Here is an 18,436-nt window from a genome sequence, read left to right on the forward strand (position 1 = left end):
GATTTTAAATATTGTAATTTTTCAATATTGCTAAGATCATCGCGTTTATTTATCATAGAATCAAAAGTATCTTTAAATGACAATCATTCTTTAGTCTTCCCACTGAATGTAGGAAGAATAGGTTGAGTTAATTTAATTTTTCGACGTGTTGTTGACGCGACCGATTCATTGAAATTTTCATTATTTAATGAAGCATGGTGTTTGGAATGTACACCACTATTAACTGACTGTAAAACGAAAGCAAAACTATTTTGAGCAATTGCGAGTGTTTGGTAACATAAATCTTGAATAATTTTCTTTTATGAACTGTGATCTGTTTCCAAATCAATTAATTGAATTTCATCGGTTAAATCGTCAATGTTAGTAAACAATTAAAAAACTGTACTATAACGCAATTGTAATTCAGTGATTTGAGTAGGGTTGTTTTAATCATATTGAGTAATAAAATCACGAAAAGCAGTTATATGTTTTTTTAAAGTTGCTCTTTTTTGTAAAAGTACACTTAATCGATCAAATTCTTCCATTTTGTCGAAAGTGATTGATCGTTATAGATTGTATAAATTAGACGTAAATGATCACACAATATATTTTCCTTGAATTGAATGAATCAAGAAATTATATGCATAGTACTCATTAGACACTTATTTAAAAAGACGAAATCAAATGAATATATTATAATTTAGCTGTTTTGGATCAAAGTAGACGTATTAATTAATATATAATCACTAGGTGTTTTCAATGCATTACCTAGATACATATGTTGTAGAAAGAGGTGTTTTTAACGCATTGCCTCATGTAAATTGTTTAAAATTATCTGAATTTGTTATTTGTAATGTTTTTTCAGATCAATTATGAAAACTAGTGATATAAATTTTATGAATTATTTAATCAAACGTGTTAGTTGATTTTTATGGAAAATACTTGGTATTTTGATTGCTAAACCAACTGATTTTAATTGTATCACTAAAAGGATTGTAAATAAATTTTTGAAATTATAATGCACTAACACATAATTTATTATTTAATGAGGTAAATCAAAAATGTAGATGTATTTATTGACATAAAATAAATGAGTACATTTTTTAATAAAGGCTAAGAGCATACTGATATTTTTTCAAGTGTAGATTAAGAGATCCCTTTGTTCGACACAGTTTTTTAGAGAGTAGGGATAAAATAAACAAAATCGCCAAAGTCAGATCTTTGGTGGGATATTTCGTCGAATGCACGTGTACATTGAAATATGAAACTTAAAAATAATACATAAATTTTGAAGAAAGAAGAACATATGTGACGCTCTACGAGAAAAGGGACCTAACGTGGTTTAGACTTTAGGTTCGCTTTTACCGTGACATGACACAGTGAATGAACCTTAAGTCAAAAGCACGTTAGGTCCCTTTTCTCGTCTTAAATTCAATATTTAGGCAAAGTTTTAGACTCATAATTAACATTAATAAAAAGGCATATAAATTTGAAATTAATATAAAAATGAAAAATTATTATATTTAAAAGTAATTCCAAACAACTGTCAATAAATTAAAAATAAAAAGGAAGAAATAAGAAAATGACCTATCTTGCGTTCAACGGCTGTTAAATAAGACTTAAAAAATAAACAAGTTTAAACAACATATATATAAATTGTTTTACATATAATAAACAACAACATGTAATAAACAACATTAAACTTTAGAAGGTCAATATATAAATTAGAATTGTCATTACTAAAATAAATACAACTCTAAATTCAAATTGTAAATAACAATAAATTCATATTCAATTATATTAATTATATATTATATTAAGAAAAATTTTGTTATAAAGAGACAAAAGAACTAAAGTAAAATAAAAATCAATTTCTCGAAATAAATTAAATTCAAACGAAAACATCACAATTTTTAATGTATCATACCTGGACAGTCACGCTGTTCCTTATCTGCAGCTAGAGTGACTTCTGGCAGACTTTTCCATAAAATTCCGCTTTCATCGGCATTAAATACACAGTTTAAACTGTAGTCTTCTGTTTCAATTAAATTTTGAAAGAAAAATCTAATGCACCTTCTTCATTTGCAGATAGCTTTTCCCCTTGTATCGACAGTTGCCGAATGCCATACCGATTTTTAAAAGACTTAAACCATCCAGTACTGGCTTTGAATTTTTCAGAGCCGTTTAATCGTTTATTTAATATTAATGCTATTTCGCAAATCAGTAGACCACTGACCGGTTAACCAATCTCACGTTTTTCAGTAAACCACATGAGCACTGTTTTTTCTAAAGCGCCATTATGCGTCTTATGACTTTTCTTTTCTTTAATACTTTTTCATTTCAACCGCCATCACAGATTTCTAGTGACTGCCCACACAGCACTGAAAGTTTAGTAAACATTTATTAAAGCTTTAACTGCAATGTTCGGAATGTTTAATTGCAAACTTGAGTAAAGGTTGCATAAATAGTAAAATGTCCGCAATAAATAAATGTTTATCAGAAAAGTTGAGTAAACATTTTAATTAAATATTCGATAAATGTTTATCAGGAAAGCTGAGTAAACATTTAAATTAAATATTCCTTAAATGTTCATCAGGAAAGTTGAATAAACATTGAAATTAAATGTTTGTTAAATTTTTAGCAAGTAAGTTGACTAAATAATTAAATTAAACATTCGTTTAAGTTTTATCGCAAAAGTGGACTGAAAATTTAATTTAAATATTCAGTCAATTTTTGCGACGAACATTTCCTGAAAATTTAAATTACATTTTCAGAAAATAAAAATAAATAATATTTAAGAAGTATTAATAATAATAATAATAATAATAATAATAATAAATCATTATTATTATTATTGTTGTTGTATTAATTTATATTAATAGTTATTAATTATTATTATTATTAATTATTAGTTATTAATTATCGGAGGACAATAAAAAAAATTTATTTTTTGGGAATAAAAATAAAATAAATAAGTTACAACATCGTTGCTCTGCTTTGATGCTTTGTTTCACATTGAATCAAGTATTGCATGCTTGATAAACAACAATTTTTGAAAACAAATTGGGGTGTGCTGGGGATTGAACCTACGTTCGCCGCGCGCTAGCTAAAGACCCTAACCACTACACTACAGATATCTGGCTGAAAAAAAAAATCTTCCACACACTCTACAACTTACTGATAGACAAGTGATCCTACTTATCGACTCAAAGGGGCGGGCTAATTTAAAAAGGTTTTCACGGAGATATTTCAATATTCCAAATATTTACATTGTAGATGAATATAAAATTTGAAAGTGTATCGAAATAATACTGCAAAATATTTTTATATAACTGAAGGTCATATGAAAGGGTTATAAAATTAATTAATTTTTTAAATATTATTTACTAATTAAAAATTTACAAATTGGTGGAAATTAATTTCAAAATTTTTTATTTATTAATAAACAATTCTATTAGTTTTTTATAACCAAAAAAGGCTTTTTAAAAATAATTAAGGAAATAATTTCAATATATTAAAATAAAAAATGAAAGTGAACATAAAAATTCTATTTTCTAAACATTTAAATCAAAATTATTATTCTCAATTTATTTATTTATTATAATTGAAAATTTATTAATTAATTAAAAATTAATTTTTAAATTTTTTTCGTTTTGAAAAGATTTAATTAATTTTTTTCTCCACTTTAAAAATTAATTAAATCTTTTGCAAAACGAAAAAAATTTAAAAATTAATTTTTAATTAATTAATAAATTTTTCAATTATAATAAATAAATAAATTGAAAATAATAATTTTGATTTAAATGTTTAGAAAATATAATTTTTATGTTCTCTTTCATTTTTTATTTTAATAGGTATTGTAATGATAGCTATTTTTGTGCTCGCGGATTAAACTCGTCGAAGCCAAGATTCTTTGCATTTACAGAAAATTTATATTTAAGAGACCATTATTCGTGTGAATTTGGAAGGTGTGAAGGTATAGTCAATAAAAAGTTCATTAATTAAACAATAACAGTATATTTTACTAATAATTTTGTTTGATTACTTAATATGACTTTTGGAACATTTCTGATGTTTCTTTTGACATCATTCGTCGAACCGACATTAAACGAAAAATAAAGAAAATTACATCATTCGTCGAACCGACATTTAACGAAAATAAAGTAATTAACATTATTCGTCCTTAAATGCTTGATTTTATAGATATTGTCATTGTCATTTTTTTGTAAAAAAGCGTTATACTTCCAGAAGTTAACTTAAATTTCTTTAAAATTTTTAATTTTCTAAATTTGACTTAACAACTGGTATCTTTCAAAAGTTATTTTTCATATCAGATTCGTGTTGAGCGCTCTCAAAACCGTAAAAATTTGTTTGAAATAATAAAATATTTACTTGTACAAAACTCATATTTTCTTATCAGGGTCCTTCACGAAATCAAAACAAAATTCAAAAACACTTTTGTTTTGATTCTGATCACGATGTCGGAATTAGAACTAAAGTTTGTTTAGTTTTAATTCTGAAAGTAGAATCAAAAGTCAACTCTTTTCAGTTTTGATTCCGAAATCAGAATCAAAAGTCAAAAGCTATATTCAGATTTTATTCTGGTACCTGAATCAAAAGTGTAGTTCATTTAAGTTTTGATTCGGAAATCTGAATCAAAACTTAAGTCTGTTCGGTTTTGATTGCGAAATCAGAATCAAAAGTTATCTTAGTTTCGATTTGGTTTAGTGAACCAAACGAATGCAAAATATACTTCTGATTTTGTTTTTTAAACAAAACAAAAGTTTGTCAGATTACTTCCGGTTCTCTAACTGAATTAAGCCATATATGTCTTAAGATATTACGTCTTAAATCTTACGTTTCAAGTCTCAAGTTTAAAGTCACAAGTTTAAAGTCACATAGCGACGGATATTATCGGAATAAAAAGTCAACATTATATTTTCGATTCGATTTATCAAACCGAATCAAAAGTACATTTTACTTTCGTTTCGTTTACCAAACTGTACCAACATTATATTTTAATTTCGTTTCGTTCAACAAACCGAATTAAAAGTCTTTTCGACTTTCGTTTCGTTTACTAAACCGCATCGTTACAAATATCGAAACGAAATCAAAATTTGACTTTCGTAATGGCCTAAATATTCATACTACCTTGAAAATATATGAAATTATAGTCATTTATTCACCTCCCAATCCCTTACCAGAGATTAACACTTGGAAAGAAATTTTAACTCCATCTAATTAAGCAAATATTAGAATAGTCTGCGAGGACTTCAATGCTCATTCCCCTTCTTGGGGATCTGATTACGCTAATCAAAAGGGAAACATCCTCTCTCAGGGAATGGAAGACTGCGATGTAGTTTCAGTAAATGATAAATTACCTACATATGTACCCAGGATAGGGGAAGTGTCAAATAACCTTGATCTCATTTTGGTCCCATTGTCTATGATCAATATGTTTAACATCTCTATAAGCGAAGATTCGTATGGATCTGACCATATTCCAGTTATTTGTGACTTTTCTGTTAGGCCTCAGGAGGTTAGCTCCAATTCGACCCGTTTTAACCTTCAGAAAGTTGACTGGTTTTTATTTCATGAACAAATTATAAAAGCGCTAGATGATGTTTAAACTTTTGAATTTGCTTTTAATGTTTTAGTTGTGATATTGAAATTTAGAAATAGCTAAAAGACTGTGTAATTTTCAAGATGAATGGTTGGAAGTGGACCGATATCCTGAATTTTACTGGCTACGAAAAGAAAAGTCTAATAATTTCAAAGCTTCATGTATTTTATGTAATGGTCTTATTGATATTAGTAATATGGGGATAAGTGCTTTACGATCCCATTCAAAAGGAAAAAAACATCTTTTAAAAAAAAAAGGAAGAAATAGTAGCCAAAACTTATTTATTCCTGTTCAAGTTCAGTCAACCCTGTTGAAAATTCCGACCTCGTTTACGACGTCGTATTCTAAGTAGTTTGTGACGTAGTAAACGACGTAGAAAACGACATAGTAAACGACGTCGTAAATGAAAGCGGAATTTGGGATAGTAAATGACGTCGTTTACTACGTCGTTTACGATGTCGTTTACGATGTCGTTTGCGATGTTGCAAAAATTATTTTAATATTATTTATTTAGTAATTTAGTAAGTCCAATATCCAATATTAAAAATTTGAATAATAATTTAAAAAATCAATAATTTAAAAAAAAATTTATTTTTATTATTTTTTAATAGTTATTATTATTATTATTTTATTTTTAATATTTAAATTAAAATAAAAAAATGGTCATCAAAATATTAGTGAAACCATTTCTTCCAAAAAAGAATTTGTCTCAAATCCAATAAATAGGTAGGAGAGACATCGGGCAGAAAAAAATTTCGACAAGAAAAAAATTTTCGATCACTGCTTATATACCAATCTAATGGCACCTCAACTGCGAGAAACAGTTATGATGTTCGCCCTCCCTGTGGCGTTGAGCGAACTTAAGTCCAGAGCTGAGCCATCAGCGCAGCGCGGAAACATTTGAAAAATTTGATTTTATTAGATATTTTATTTTATTTTAAATATGACAAATAATTAACTTAATAAATAACTAATGTCATGAATAATTATTAATAACATAATGTCATACTTAATAATTCGTTAATTAATTATTTTTAACGAAAATTTGACAAAAAAAAATTGTTGGCCAAAAAAAATTTTACCATTAAAAAATAATTTTTTTGTTAAATTTTTGTAGTAAAAAAAATTTTTTCAAGACAATTATTTGTGATCTAAAAAAAAAAAAAACACGATGAGAATATAATTAACAAAAAAAATTACTCGTAGCACAGAAAAAATTTCACCATGAGAAAATAATTTTTTAAAAATTTTATTTGTAAAAAATTTATTGGTAGCTCAAAAAAAATATCACGATGAGAAAATAATTTTTTGTCAAATTTTCTCTGTAAATAAATTAATTAACTAAATAACGTACCGTAAAACAGGGTTATTTCGCTCATTGCGGGTAAATTCGCTCACCCACTTTTATGCTTTATTTCAGCATTAAAATAAAGTTTAATACCTTTATTACCAGGTTAAAATGTTAAATTTGTTAATAGAAATACTAAATTTTAGTTTAAATCAAATTTAAAGCAAAAAAATGGGTGAGCGACTTTACCCGCATTGAGCGAAATAACCCTGTTTTACGGTAATTATTAGTTACTTCATTTTTTTACTACGAAAATGTAACAAAAAAATATTTGCAGCACAAAAATAATATTAAGATGAGAAATTTAATCAGTTTTAAATTTTCTCTGTAAAAAAATCTTTTGTGGCCTAAAAAAATTATCACGATAAGGAAATAACTTTTTTGTCATATTTTCTCTCCAAAACAATTAATTCACTAAATACCGTAATAAATCGTTTATTATTTTTACTACGAAAATTTACCAAAAATTTATTCGTAGCACAAAAGAATATCACAATAAGAAAATAATAATTTTTTTTCAAATTTTCTTTGAAAAAAAAATTCGTGTTTTTAAAAAAAATTACGATGAAAAATAATTTTGTTGTAAAAATTTCTCTGTAAAAAAATTTAACAAAAAAATTATACGTAGCACAAAAAAATATTACGATGAGAAATTTACTTATTTTTAAATTTTCTCAGTAAGAAAATTATTTGTGGCCCAAATAAAATATCAAGATGAAAAAATAATTTTTTTTGTCAAAATTTCTCTGTAAAAAAAAATTAATTAAATAGTGAGCTTAATAATTAGTTAATTAATTTTTTTACTACGAAAATTTAACCTGGTAATAAAGGTATTGAACTTTATTTTAAAGCTGAAATAAAGCATAAAAGTGGGTGAGCGAATTTACCCGCAATGAGCGAAATAACCCTGTTTTACGGTACGTTATTTAGTTAATTAATTTATTTACAGAGAAAATTTGACAAAAAATTATTTTCTCATCGTGATATTTTTTTTGAGCTACCAATAAATTTTTTACAAATAAAATTTTGAAAAAATTATTTTCTCATGGTGAAATTTTTTCTGTGCTACGAGTAATTTTTTTTGTTAATTATATTCTCATCGTGATATTTTTTTAGATCACAAATAATTGTCTTGAAAAAATTTTTTTTACTACAAAAATTTAACAAAAAAATTATTTTTTAAGGGGAAACACCACTCTAGAATTTTCAAAAAAACGATTTATTTTTTTTTTTGTTAAAATGTACTTTAGCATTGTAGAAACAATAGGCAGGTGATCCTATGACGAAAAAAAATTTATTAACCCTTTGAGTGTCACTAATGCATCATATAGGCACTGAACAACGCCTTTGAAAAAATCCATATTTTCAAAAAAAAAAAAAAAAATTTCAAAATCTGACTACAGATTTGTAATCAGTGACCCCAAAAACTATAGAATTCGTCATGAAAAGCTTTAAATTTGTTGTACTCCGGAAATTATGAATTTTAGAACGTAAAGGTTTGCTGGCCCATTGTGTGTTAGTTCTACTTTAAACGCGTTTTTCTAGAAACCACTTTTTTCAAACTGGGAGGACGGATTACTCGAACACCGTTGCATGGATTGATCTGAAATTTTAACAGTAACTACACAATAACCTTCTTTATGGAACTACGTAGCCGTTTTTTGATTTAATGTAAACTTTTTTTTTTATAAACAATTTACTGCTTGTTTTTTGGCAAAAAATCGATTTTTTTTTTCAAAGTGCTACCATTTGTACAAATTTTGATTTAAAAAAAAACCCCTACGTAGTTCCATAGTCAATAGGGTAGAGATTCAGAAAATTCTTGGATTTTTGTTCTAGGTCTTACACCTTCCTAGAAAATCGTCCTCCCGTGTAGGTGTTTTAAAAATTCAAGATTTTTGAGCCGGACTCTATCGCCGCCATTTTATATTAAAATAATAATATTAAATTTATTTTTTATACTTGAATATGTGTTAAATAAACCTATCTGAAGAAAAATCCTATTCCTTTTATCCTACTGCAAATATAAATCGTCAAAGTTAGGCTATTTTTCTTACCGCTAGAGTGGTGTTACCCCTTAATGGTAAAATTTTTTTTGGCCAACAATTTTTTTTTAGTCAAATTTTCGTTAAAAATAATTAATTAACGAATTATTAAGTATGACATTATGTTATTAATAATTCTTCATGACATTAGTTATTTATTAAGTTAATTATTTGTCATATTTAAAATAAAATAAAATATCTAATAAAATCAAATTTTTCAAATGTTTCCGCGCTGCGCTGATGGCTCAGCTCTGGACTTAAGTTCGCTCAACGCCACAGGGAGGGCGAACATCACAACTGTTTCTCGCAGTTGAGGTGCCATTAGATTGGTATATAAGCAGTGATCGAAAATTTTTTTCTTGTCGAAATTTTTTTCTGCCCGATGTCTCTCCTACCTATTTATTGGATTTGAGACAAATTCTTTTTTGGAAGAAATGGTTTCACTAATATTTTGATGACCATTTTTTAATTTAATTTAAATATTAAAAATAAAATAATAATAATAATTATTAAAAAATAATAAAAATAAATTTTTTTTAAATTATTGATTTTTTAAATTATTATTCAAATTTTTAATATTGGATATTGGACTTACTAAATTACTAAATAAATAATATTAAAATAATTTTTGCAACATCGTAAACGACGTAGTAAACGACGTCATTTACTATCCCAAATTCCGCTTTCATTTACGACGTCGTTTACTATGTCGTTTTCTACGTCGTTTACTACGTCGTTTACTACGTCACAAACTACTTAGAATACGACGTCGTAAACGAGGTCGGAATTTTCAACAGGGAAGTACTGTGAATAAAGAAAACAATATCAATGATTCTGTGATAGCTGACAGTAGTAATACTACTATGATTTTAAATGGAAATGAAAAAGAGACAAGAATTTATAACTTTTTCAGATTTGTTACCTATGAGAAAGTTGTACGTGCTGAAATAATGTGGGCACTTAGTCAAATTGATGGAAAAGGATCAACTCGAGGTTTTGCTTTTCTATCTGCACTAGAAGCTAATAGTTTACCACTACCTAATTTGCTTCAGGTTTTTATGGATGGACCTAATGTCAATTTGAAATTTTTAACAGATCTGAAAACCCATTTAAAGGAATCAGTTAATGATAGTCGTCTTTTGGATACAGGTATTTGTTCCCTGCACGTTGTAAATGGAGGATACAAAAAGGGTCATTCAGTAACTGCCTGGCGTATAAACAGCTTTTTATATGCTATTTACAATTTATTCAAAAACTTTCCTTCACGCCGCGCTGATTACTTACTTTACACTTCATCTCACATTTTCCAGCTTAAATTTTGTGCTCATAGATGGCTTGAAAATTCAAAAGTGCTGGAAAGAGCTAAGATAATATTACCTTACTTACAAACTTACGTAGTTGCTGTCAAAAAAAAACCTCCAGAATCAGAAAACTATAGGAAAGTTGCAGAATGCTTGAAAGATAAGCTTTTATGTGCTAAATTAGGCTTTATGGTTTCTGTATCCATTTAGTTGGAACCATTTTTAACATCATTCCAGAGTAACGCACCGTTATTGCTATTTTTGTATGAGGATGCTTTAATAGCTCAACGCTCAAAGAAAGATGAAATTTTCAAAGCTGGAGGCATTAAAAATATTAATATTTCTAAACAAATGATATTGTCATTTAAAAATGCATCATCTAAGCGTCGGGAAGCCTTGGAACAAAAGAAGACAGAAGATGCCAAATCCAAAAGTGAAAAAAGGAAAGCTACTCAAGAAGTTAAATTCTTGGAAGCGAAAAAGAAAAGACTTTTACAAATTGCGAAAGAAGAGACTGAACTTCTTGATAAAGAAGTCTTAAAATTAAACAAAATTATTAAATAATTAAAATAGATTCTTAAATATTTATGTTATACATTCAACTCCTCATACATTTTATCTAAACTGTTTTTTTATGTAGAAAAGTTGATTTGAGTAATTATTTTAAAAAAAGTTAAGAACATGTTTCTAATATGACAAAGGTTCTATATTTGAAAATTTTTATGTTAAAAATTTATTTAACGTAAATTAAAATGTTAACTTATTAATTCAAAATAAATTAAAAACTAATTTATAATTCTTTACAATTTTTTAAGCTTCTTATTATATATTAACCATTTCTAGTAATTATGCATATTTCTTGCTCCAACCTAGTATTATTTAAAAGTTATAGCACTAATTAGTCGTTCAGGTTTTTGAACTACAGAATAAACTTTCTGCAATTTAAAAAGATAAAACTATTTATTTGTGGAAATATATAGGGTGTCCCAGTCATGGATGTACATATTAAAGGTACATATTCTTCTGAAAAAAATAAGACAAAAAGTCTTCTACAGTTTTTCAAAATTTTTTATAGTTTTTGCGTAAATTGCAATTGAAAATTTAAAAATTACTCGTGGTGATTGGCCGCGCGATCTCAGTGGGCCGGTGGGCGGGGCATAGCGCGCCGGAACTTTCCTGATTTTCCAAGCGTGGGCATGTAGAGTTTACCCGATTACTTGAAATAATCCTCTGAAAAATACATACGTTATGTATTTTTCAAAAGAATATTTTAACTACTCTTTTTTTTACTTTGAAAAATACATAATGTATGAATTTTCCAAAGGATTTTTTTAACTAATCGCGTAAACTCTACATGCCCACGCCTGGAAAATTAGAATAGTTCCGGCGCGCTATGCCCCGCCCACCGGCCCACTGAGATCGTGCGGCCAATCACCACGCGTAATTTTTAAATTTTCAATTGCAATTTACGCAAAAACTATAAAAAAATTTTGAAAAACTGTAGAAGACTTTTTGTCTTATTTTTTTCTGAAGAATATGTACCTTTAATATGTACACCAATGACTGGGACACCCTGTATATTCAAATCTTTTGACTATTATTCTTATTAATTTTTAAGTAATGAAAAGACAAAAAAAAGTAGCATGTTATAAAAAATTTTTGTCCTCGAATAGTCCTGGAATTGTCCAGAAATTTTGAATGAGATTCTCAGTAGACACCCTGGAAATTGGCTATTTTGATAAATTTTTAAAATATTGATAATTTGGGTTCCTTTAAGGGCCAAAAAAAATACTAAGTATTTTTAAAAAATTCAAAATATTGCACATTTAAATTTTTTGTAATTTTTTTTTTGATTTATTATAACTTCCGTAATTTTTAACCAATCAGGATGAATTTTTTTTAAAATACTCGTGTTTAGAAACTCTTTCACGAAAAAAATTTTGAAAAAAAATTGAAATATTTTAATTTTTATTTTAAAAAAATTTTAATTGTTTAAATAATTCAAAAAGCATATCTTTGATTTTTTTCAAAAAATTCATGAACATTCTCTACAATGTCCTGAAAAATTTAAGACCTTGAAAAATATGGTATGTCTTATAGTTTCCGAGAAAAAAATTATTGAGTTTTTGTAGCGCGTGAAGTCATTGTAAACTATATAATTATAAGAGGCATTTCATATGAGAATACAAGGTCGTGTCTCGGATTTTTTTCAAAATTTGGTAAATTGTAGTGATAGTGGTGCTAAATAAGTGTACAAATTTTGAAATTGAAATTTTTAATATTTTACGAGATATTTACAATAACAAATTAGAGCAATATTTTTTTGCTTTACTTATAACTATTTCCCTACTAAAAATAGAGAGAAATGTTAAGAATGTTTTTTACGCAAAAGACCTTAAACTTATAGAACAAAATTATTTAAAAAAAAAAAAATTAATTTTTAAACAATTTGTTTAAAGAATGAAATTTGAATATAACTTTTAAACATGTTCTCCCTCATTTTGAAGCGCGATAAAAATCATGAATATTGTTTAAGTCTTATTAAATCAATGGTTAAATTTTTGAGATAGCATTATGTATTGTTTTCGAGATATTAATTAATTAACTAACAAAAGTTAATAAAAAATGAAATATTTTACGAACAAATAAAATTAGAATAATTTTAAAAATACCATTCAAATGCTGATCGAAATCCGCATCCAACAAGCCCTATATGAACTATTTTGGATAAACGGGTGTTAAATTAATAATTAATAATAAAAATTATTTAAATAATTAATAACATTTAAAGAAATGAAGATAAAGTGTGAATTCTTTTTTTTTGGTAGATCCTCTAATTCAGCGTCAAAAAAAAAGAATATTAAGTATTACTTAGAATCAAAAATTAATAATAATATGAAACCGCTGCCAAGTTGAAGTATGTATTTTTGTGTTCATTTCATGAACACTTTGCTTCCTCATGGAGATATTTTGCGATCAGTTTACGATTTTTTATTTATATTTATTTATATAATAATAAGTAAAAAATTAAACTAAAAATTAAAATAAAATAATGTGTGTATAACTTTATATTTAAAAATGATTGGTATTTAGCCAATTTCATTGAAAATGATATTAAAATTTTTTCTACTAGGGTAACGGCACCAGTGAAGGAACTGACACCAGTGAAAGAACAAATTTCATGTTTTGCATTCTAATTAGTGTAATAAGCAATTTGGTATTATAAATTATATATTTTTATGTTCCTTATTTAATTTACGTCTTTAGTATCTAAGATACCTAGAGAGTTAACACGTAAATTTTATAAAAAAAATTTTTTAAAAATGTTGTGTTGCAAATTTATCTTCAACAATAAGAACTCTTCTCTGACACGTTATTTCTTTTTTCACATTTAACTAATTTAAACTGCCTTAAATCGTCGGTCTTCTTGAAACTAAATTTATCTTGTGTATTAGAAATACTTCTTTTCATTTAAAAGCTAATAAAATATTAATTTGCCATAAGAAAAGCAAATTCCGTCATTGGGGGTTTTTTTTTTATTTACTAGTGAATGAACAGAAATGTTTTTTCACTGGTTCCAATGCAATCTAATGAAGGAACACCTTCAACGAATAGTCTGAAGTCAAACAAAAAAATGACAAAATCAAATAGGTTAACACTGTTAGGTTACAATAATATTGTCAAAATAAATTGCAAGTAGATGATTGATTGTAGGTTATAAATGCATTTTCAATTAAAAATAAGATTCTGCAAACTTAGTTAAAAAATATTCATAATTATCATTAATTTACCTTTATTTTAGTATATTACAAACATTTTATTACTTTATCTTTGTTTTAATATATTTTTTAAATATATTTTAAATATATATTTCACATCGTTCTTTCACTGGATGCAGAAAATTCTTTCATTAGACAATTTGTTCTTTCACTGGTGAAATAGGTATGTTTTACTTATTAATTAAAATTTTAATTAACATCTTATATTTATGAAAATTAAATGTGACCTTCGCATTCTACACTTAATTAGCTATCGAAAAAAAATTGGTAAAAAAATTTTTAATAACTGCATTCAAAAATAATAAATGATAAAAGTATGCATTTCCTTAAATGTTCTTTCACTGGTGCCGTTACCCTACTGTTTTTTTAAATTTTTTTAGGTGTATGAAATATAATAAAAAAAAGTTAAATAGTTTTTTAACTGGAAGTATTTCAATGACATTGTTTTGCAAGATGCACCACGTGGAGGTAACCAATCGTGCACCCAGAAAGAATTTTAATTTTCATTAACTAATGCATTTCATTATTTTTTTTAAGTTTGAAATGATTTTTGATTAAATTTCTGTACATCAAATAATTTTTCTTTGGCCCTATACCAATGCACCAATTTTTCCAATATCTGATGTCCGAATATAGAAAAAATTGTCCGACTACTAAAGCTTTCCTGATTTTTCATTAAAATGCTTATATTTTATTAAATACTGACGCATTTGCAATAAATTTATATGATTTTTTAATCATGAATAACTCCTTTAGTTGATAATGTACTTGAAAAAACTCTAGTTATTTGTCATTTCAAGAAAAAAAGCATAATATGAGATCGTATCCTTAAGTGTCCGACTACTAGCGCATTCACCCTATATTAGGAATAATAAAAGTTTTGGGTATGTTTTGCATAAAAATTAAAAAAAGTTTATCACCAAGAAAAAGCTTTCTAATCTAATTATAATGATTTTACAGATACATAAAGATTTTTGAACAAAAAATGCAAACAGGTTTTTATCAATATTATTTATTTTTAAAATCTCAATAACTTTGGATAAAGTAATCGTAAAATGTTCGTTAATGGGTCAAAAGATGCGTCTTGAAAATCTCTACAAAATGAAACTAAAAAAACTGCAGGTGTCGTAACATTTTTTTAAAGTTATGAGCAAAAAACTTCCTCATGGAGGAAGTATTGTTTTCGCGAAATTTTTCGAACTCATTTTTTTGACATATCTTTATGTTTTTTGACCTCAGGAATCCAAAAATGACATTTTTAGAAAATGTCATTCCGTATGTGTGTGTGTGTGTATATATACATTACATTTTCATAAATATCTCAAATTCTATAAGAGCTTTAGGGCTGAATTTTTTTTTAAATTGTAGATCTCACTTGGGGACATAAATTGAGAAAACTTTGGGACAAATTAATACATATTAACTATATTTTTTTTGACTTTTAAAATTTTTGAAAAATCGTTTTTTGCCCATAACTTGAAACACATGTTTTGAAAGTTGGGATGTTTTTACTTAATTTTGTAGAGTTTTTTAAGATGCATTTTTTGAGCTATTGACGAACAATCTGCTATCATTTTATCCAAAGTTATTGACATTTTAAAAATCATAAAAAATCGTTTTTTGCTTATAACTTTAAAAAAATGTTATGACACCTACAGTTTTCTTAGTCTCATTTTGTAGAGATTTTCAAGACGCATCTTTTGACCTATTAACGAACGGTTTACGATTTTTTATGATTTTTAAAATGTTAATAATTTGAATTGTTAAAAATGTTATTTACACTTTTTTTTGGCGCAGAATTAGATGATCTTCCAAATAAAAAAAGAATTGACAATTTATCTTCATTTCCGTTTATCCAAAATAGTTCATATAGTGCTTGTTGGATGCGGATTTCGATAAGCATTGGAATGGTATTTTTAAAATTTTTCTAATTTTATTTGTTCGTAAAATATTTCATTTTTTATTAACTTTTGTTAGTTAATTAATTAATATCTCGAAAACAAAAAATAAAGCTATCTCAAAAATTTAACCATTAATTTATTATGACTTAAACAATATTCATGATTTTTTCGCGCTTCAAAATGAAGGAGAACATGTTTAAAAGTTATAAACAAATTTCATTTTTTAAACAAATTGTTTCAAAATTAATATTTTTTTTAAAAAATAATTTTTTTTTAAGGTTTAAGGTCTTTTGCGTAAAAAACATTCTCAACATTTCTCTCTACTTTTAGTAGGGAAAAAGTTATAAATAAAGCAAAATAATATTGCTCTATTTTGTTATTGTAAATATCACGAAAAATATTAAAAATTTCTAATTCAAAATTTGTACACTTATTTAGCATCACTATCACTACAATTTACCGAATTTTGAAAAAAATTCGAGACATGACCCTGTATTCTCATATGAAATGCCTCTTATAATTATATATAGTTTACAATGACTTCACGCGCTACAAAAACTAAATAATTTTTGTCTCGGAAACTATAAGACATACCATATTTTTCAAGGTCTTAAATTTTTCAGGACATGGTAGAGAATGATCATGAATTTTTTGAAAAATATCGAAGATATGCTTTTCGAATTATTTAAACAATTAAAATTTTTCATTTTTTTCAAAATTTTTTTCATGAAAGAGCTTCTAAATTCGAGTATTTTAAAAAAATGTCATCCCGATTGGTTAAAAATTACGGAAGTTATAATAATTAAAAAAAAAATTACAAAAAATTTAAATTAGCAATATTTTGAAAAATATTTTGAATTTTTTAAAAATGCTTAGCATTTCTTTTTTTGTCCCTTAAAAGAACCCAAATTATCAATATTATAAAAATTTATCCAAATAGTCTAAATCGGTGCGATCACTTGACGTGGAGTCGCTCTAATACCTAACAATACTTCGTGGTTGAGGTACTCACCCTTATGTGACCGGGTTTGAGAAAACGGTGTTATCGACCAAAAAATCAAACCTAACAATACTTCGTGGTTGAGGTAATCACCCTTATGTGACCGGGTTTGAGAAAACGGTGTTATCGACCAAAAAATCGAATCTTTTTATGACGGTTTCTTACAGTTTAAGTTCCTAAAAATACAATGCAACTAGTCCCAAATGTTAAAAAAAATTTGCATTTGAGCCGCTGGAAAGTAAAATAACTCATGAATTTCTGACTGCCATTAAATTAGCATGGCGGTCAAAATTTTATGTGTGGTTTTACTTTCCAAAGGCTTATTTGTTTAAAAAAAATTTTTTTTAAAATTTTTAATGAAAATTTAAGTAATTCTAAAATAAAAAACAGTCTTGGTATTTTTTCTTAAAATAAAAAATTAAAAACTTATAATTTTTTCAAAATTAACGAAAAATTTGACATAAATCCTCGAAGTCGATCTCCAAGTATACCCGTCATCGGCGACCTTGTTTTTAAAAGTTAAGGATATTTTTTCAAACCTCAAATATGAATGCCAAAACCATTAACAAAAATTTCGAGCAAAATTTCCGGAGATGATCCTTAAGTATACCCATCATCGGCAACCTGATTCTGTAGGTAAGAAATAACCATGAATTAATGTGCGGATGTCACTTCTGAAGGTGCATAAAAAATTTCAGACTCCTAGGACATTAGTAAGTCGTTTAAATTAAATTTTTAAATTTCATATTTTAACTTTTGCAAATAAAATTGTTTATAACAATAACACTGATAATCAAACAATTATTTAACCATAAAAATCATTTGCAGCATAAAAAATACATGAGGAACACTTATATAGGTTCTTTCTTCTTTAAAATATAAAATGTTTCAAGAAATCTGTTTTAATTGGTAGTTTAACTTTAAACGTGCTTTTCTCGAAAAGTTGATTTTGGTCAATAGCACCGTTTCCTCAAACCCGGTCACATATAGGTTTAAACTTTATTTGGAAGGTAGAGCCCACTCTGAGAAATTTTTTTTCTCACTTGGATTGCTACAGAAAATTCACCCCTTAAATATTATTTTATGATAAAAATAAATTAAAACTCTTCAATTTTATATCGTGCAACACTAATTTAGTATTTTATAAATAAGTATTTGTTTAAATAATAATAATTAAATTGTTAAAAATAAAAGAAACAAAGTAATAAAATATTCACCTTAAACAAAATGAAACATAAATGTCATAAAAAAATAAATAAAAATTGTGTTTTAAATGTTTTAAAATCTAGTCAATATTTAAATTTTAATATATTTTTTAAAACGACTACAAAAGAATATGGAGACTTTTAATCTATCTATGAGATAGTGGAAGTGTTGCGTAAGAAATGCATTTATCATGAATATAATGTAAGCTTTTAACTAATAGGATAAATAAAGAGGGAAAATGATGTCATATAGAT

General features: G+C 26.3%; 1 protein-coding gene and 1 long non-coding RNA gene across 5 annotated transcripts in view; one reads left to right on the plus strand and one right to left on the minus strand.

Annotated features, from left to right (window-relative positions):
- Window positions 1-18,436, plus strand: part of LOC127279892 (UTP--glucose-1-phosphate uridylyltransferase) — a 237,922-nt gene that overhangs the window by 19,017 nt on the left and 200,469 nt on the right. The gene's annotated exons all lie outside the window — the stretch shown is intronic.
- LOC127279920 (uncharacterized) lies at window positions 993-18,350 on the minus strand. Its single transcript, XR_007842749.1, has 3 exons — window positions 18,194-18,350; window positions 1,907-2,360; window positions 993-1,246 (listed from the first exon to the last, which is right to left on the minus strand). It is a non-coding gene; the product is annotated as an uncharacterized LOC127279920 (long non-coding RNA).

The sequence above is a fragment of the Leptopilina boulardi genome, unplaced genomic scaffold, assembly GCF_019393585.1.
Source record: "Leptopilina boulardi isolate dan_hultmark-lab unplaced genomic scaffold, ZJU_Lbou_2.1 LbouV2_224, whole genome shotgun sequence".
Classification (NCBI taxonomy): Eukaryota; Metazoa; Arthropoda; class Insecta; order Hymenoptera; family Figitidae; genus Leptopilina; species Leptopilina boulardi.